Source organism: Acipenser ruthenus, chromosome 27 (genome assembly GCF_902713425.1).
Source record: "Acipenser ruthenus chromosome 27, fAciRut3.2 maternal haplotype, whole genome shotgun sequence".
Classification (NCBI taxonomy): Eukaryota; Metazoa; Chordata; class Actinopteri; order Acipenseriformes; family Acipenseridae; genus Acipenser; species Acipenser ruthenus.
The window spans coordinates 14,919,122-14,924,205 of record NC_081215.1 but is presented as its reverse complement, the minus strand read 5'-3'; positions in this window follow the sequence as shown (position 1 = coordinate 14,924,205).

Here is a 5,084-nt window from a genome sequence, read left to right as displayed (position 1 = left end):
TGCAGTCTATGGTAGTTCTTCAATATAGTACGTATTTACAATAGAAGAAAATGAAAATGGGTAATTCTGCGAAAACATTGAATACTCCGGGCTGGTCAGAAAAGAAGCGCACTTGGTTATGTTCTTTGTTAATATAAACCTGAAGCAAAGTTCTGTGTGTTAAACAGACAGCCCTATCTTGCATTAAAACACATAAATGTATCTACTGAATGCAAAGTAATAGATTTTTACATTATTGAGTGGGCCGGATTTGTGGTGAAAATTGTTAAATGCTGGCCGATTAGCTTTTGTGAAACCCGGAATTTTTGGTAAAAGTCTGTTAACTGAGAAAAAAGGGCCTTGAGTCCATGCATGTGATTACTGATCTTCAATAATTACACACATTGGCAGGAATCCTCTGGAAGCACATGAAGTCTTCAGGGACAGTTCCACTGGTGTGCTGCAAGAGGGACTTTACCACCTACTCATATTGTACAGTATGACTGATCACAAACAGAATAGTCAGTTTGTAGTCTACTAAAGTATTATACAAAATGCTAATCACAATTTAAAATGGATACAAACATGCTGCTAATGTAGGACCTGCAGAAAAGCACAGCTGTTCTTTAGTCAAGTCCCATTAACAATGTTACATTTTAAAGTAAAAATTAATTGTTTCAGCGTCACTTTATTTGAACCACTGGCCAGATCTTTGTCATATATCTGCTTTACTTCATGTTCACAAACTATTCTGTCAGATAGTATATCTGCCTTACATTATGCCCACTAAGAATGTTTTTCTATATTAAATGTTCTGATAAGAAATAGAACCAGTTAAGAATGGTTCCAATGCTTAATACAAGGAACAGTGTTACACAAGTAGTGTACTCCCTCTAGTGGATTAAATGAGTAAACATGTGGAAAGTTTGCTGAAGACATTATCCTTGGCATTGGAGCAAAAACTGGATGCATGAACAATCAAAAAGGTCTTGCAATGACTTATCACGACACATTGGAAATATAAATACATTTTAAATAGAATAAAATGAGAAAGAAATGCTATAAAATGTCATGCTTAAAACAATATGCAACCTACTTTTATATGGAAATGTGTGTAATGACTTCAGTCAAATTAATCTGAAATGTATAAGATTAATGTATACTTCCTTAAACGCAAACTTCTTAAATACACTCACAATCTACAAGGTGGTAAATATGATTCACGGTTTTTGATGCGTGCCTAGCTGGTACTGTGGTAATTGTTAAATGTTTAATTGAACATACCTAAATAATAGTAGAATTATTTTATACAATTATTGAACTTATTTATATCATATTAAGATGTACAGTATAAAAAATAACTAGTTAGATCATGTTTAATATTTCAGAGGTAATATAAGGTTTTAAATAGCTATGAATGTGGATGCATTTGAAGACTACTGATGCTATATGATTAGTTTAGTTTAAACTACTATAATTTTTATATCCTGTTGAAATATTATGGTCTAACTGTGTTTAGCATATAAGTGGCTTTAAATGAAAAGTTTAATACTTGAAGATTAATTTGAAGTTTTCTGTTTTTAATTGAGTCTGTCCATTTTTTTTGGTCTGTTTAGGCACTTTTGTCAAGTACTTTGAATAAATCCTGAATATATTTTTAGTATTTATATTAAGAACTTTGAATAAATCCGGAAAGTATATAGTTTTTAACATTACATTTTATGTTACGAACCTTTGAATTCAGCTAATGTATTAATATACATCGTATTAATAGAAATATGAATGTGGTCGACCTAAACTCTAGACATATAGAATTATTACCACAGTCCCATCAAGCCTATAATTAAGTAAACAGATTCACCTGAATCAGTAAAGCAGGGCTTTCTCTGAACATCCATCAGAGCAGTTTGATTTTTAATTTGTAAAATTATTTTGAAATAAATAAATATAATAAATAAGATTATATTGATTTGTATGAGCCACAAGTAACATTTTTAATCTAAAGATATGAATAAGTACACAAAAAAAACTAGCTGAAATGCTTGCTGCTTGTCTGATTTCTTGCCTTGTAATTCTGATTCGTGTCGTGAAGTTATGGTTAAAAACATGAAGTGAAAAGTAGTCCGATATGGTTGATGCACCTAGCAGCACATCAATGGAACACAAAACATACGAGTATTTAGAACATAAGAACATAAAAAAGTGGAGGAGGCCATTCGGCCCATCTTGCTCGTTTGGTTTAGTAGCTTATTGATCCAAGAATCTCATCAAGCAGCTTCTTGAAGGATTTGATACTGCTGCCGAACTCAGTAAGTACCATTTTTATGTAGTTTATTTAGATTTTATCAATGTTAACATTGACAATTTGAACTACATAACTTCAGCTGTATTGATCTCAAATACAAAACGATGCTTAAAAAAAAAAAAAAAAACATTATTTTTACAACTGTCAGCACCACAAACAATTTATTTAATGTAGGCTATGCCCCTAATTTTTTGAATCACAGAACAGTTTTGTAATAAAGTTAAATAGTGGAAATATATGGAGGTGTGTCTGTGTTTAACTGTCTGTCTGTGTGTCACACATTTTACATGTGTCTTGGGAAAACAAGAAGTTATTTCACATACTGTAAAAATCTAGCTACAGGAAAAAAAGAGCTATAAATATATTATACTGTCTGATAAATATTATAGGTTGGTGAATTCATTTAGAGTAAGTATGGTCGCAGAGTTCAGAGGGAAGCGGCTGCAGCCCCACTGTGATATTGAAATGGAATGACGGGGAATTTTACAGGCTGGTTTCACAGTGCAGGTGGAAAAGGGGCAATAGTTCCCTTGGTACACAAAGAGCCTTATTAGGTGATAAACAGTTTAGATCAATTTAGTAGACGCACGTAACTATTAGTATGTGAATCAACATTCTATAAACATTATTTTTAGTGTAGAGGCCCTTCATAAAGATACCTTTTTCCATAGCTGTCCCCAGGACAAACTAAAATCCCCAAATGTCCAATTGTCAAACAATTTGTTCAGAAATGAAATTAATGCAAAAAGCCAGTGGCTCCATGTGGCCTCAGTTTAGTGCTGCTTGTCTTCCTTCCAGCCGTAAACTTTCATCCCAGACTTGTACACCAGCATCCTGTCCACACGCTCCATCCGTCTTATAGTAATATCTGCAGGGAAATAAAAAGACCTGTTTACAGTTCCCTTCTTGTGTTCATTGTGTGGAAGACAGTAAAACAGGCTACCTGTGAGTGTCACAGAGTTAATCAAAACCCCTGAGCCTGGCACGTGTGGAGAATACATAAAATAAATACTGGTGTTCAGGTAGGCTCCTTGTCTGTTGTTGTAAATACTCACTGACTGTGACTACAGCACAGAGGAGTAGTGGTTAGGGCTCTGGACTCTTGACCGGAGGGTCGTAGGTTCAATCCCAGGTAGGGGACACTGCTGCTGTACCCTTGAGCAAGGTACTTTACCTAGATTGCTCCAGTAAAAACCCAACTGTATAAATGGGTAATTGTATGTAAAAATAATGTGATATCTTGTAAGTCGCCCTGGATAAGGACGTCAGCTAAGAAATAAAATAATAATATGGAGGCAAGTCCATATTATATTAGAGACATTAAAATGGCCCATGGTGTGCCCAGATTAGTGTATTTATGTGAGCAGACTGAGGTGGAGAAGTACAGGACTTTCCATAACTGTCCTGCAGGGGATTCCACAAGATGTGGTTTGAGAGTGAGAAATTCCAAGAATAAACAAGCTTCTCCAAGACACCTAGATTGTTGTTGTGACAAGTGCCAGCTAAGACAGGCCCATTTAAAAAGAGAGTTTGTACAGTTTGCTCTCCTGGAAGATGTTGTGTTTATACTGAGGTTAGTTCAGGAAAGCCAGTGGTTAATTACAATGGAAAGGAAATAATAAGAGCAACCTGCCTCAAGTGTAAACAGCCAGTAGACTGGAGAGCCATGGGAAGAATGGTATGTCTACAGTGTAGGGAGCTGACTGAGGCAGGTGCAGTACATTACAGGTGCCAATCAGAGAGAGATTACCATACCTGTGATGCAAGATACTGGATGCCTGGGACCAGCCTTGCTGTTTGAGGGAGAAGAGGGGAACAGAAAAAGATGAGGTCCCTCTTGACCTGAAGAGAAGAGCTTGCTTGGTTGCTGCTAAATAGTGTTTATCATAAAGTATAGTTGCATACTGCATTTTCCATAATTAAAAAATGAACCTATGCTTTCTGGTCACTAGCACCAGTTTTCTCTAAAATATGATTTATAGTTGTCTTTTCTTTTAACACCTTTTCAGTGAAGCAGCAACACCGCAAGTATTTATGAACAAGGCCAGAGTTAGAGGCTTTTTCTACCATTTTCTCAAACTTGTACCCAGTAACAGGCATCTAGACAGTGTAGTTTTATCAGTCAAAAGGTCAGGGTGTTGTTTGGTTTGCAGAATCGCTCGCTAAAGGCGGGTTTTTAAGGAAGTTGGCTGAAGTCTATTTTCTGTGAAGGTGTTAAATCAACATGTGTAATTAACATGCTAAAATTATTAATTAAATGTGATAAGCTTATGATTTATATTTACTTAAAGTAATGCATTTTAATTATATTTACTTAGAGCAGTATGTGCATTCTGTAACACATACTGCATGAGAGGGGGTTGTGGTCACATCATGAAAGATGGGTAGGCAACTGAAAAATTGGACATAAATACTTTAATCAAACGACACCAAAGCGTTCTTTTTCTGACCTCCGATCCTCGACTGAGCTCGTGGAAATTTGAACCCAGCCTCTGTAGTGTAATCCTGGTTTGAGACTCTGAAAAGTCTTTATCTACTGATTGACATCTCTGAATCAATTTCATTGCCTGAAGTATAGATGTCTTAAATATGAGTAGAATTAATACATGCATGATGTAAGGTGGTTTAGTTAGATTAGTATGCCTGACTGAAAGCAGTAACTGGTTTTAATTGTTTCTCGTTTGATTGTTCTTTAATACTTCTATGATATTCTTCAAACGTGATAAAACATTGTTAATTCTATTATTTATTAATAATAGATTCATCTTCATCTAGACAATGTGGGGAAGCTATAGAAAAG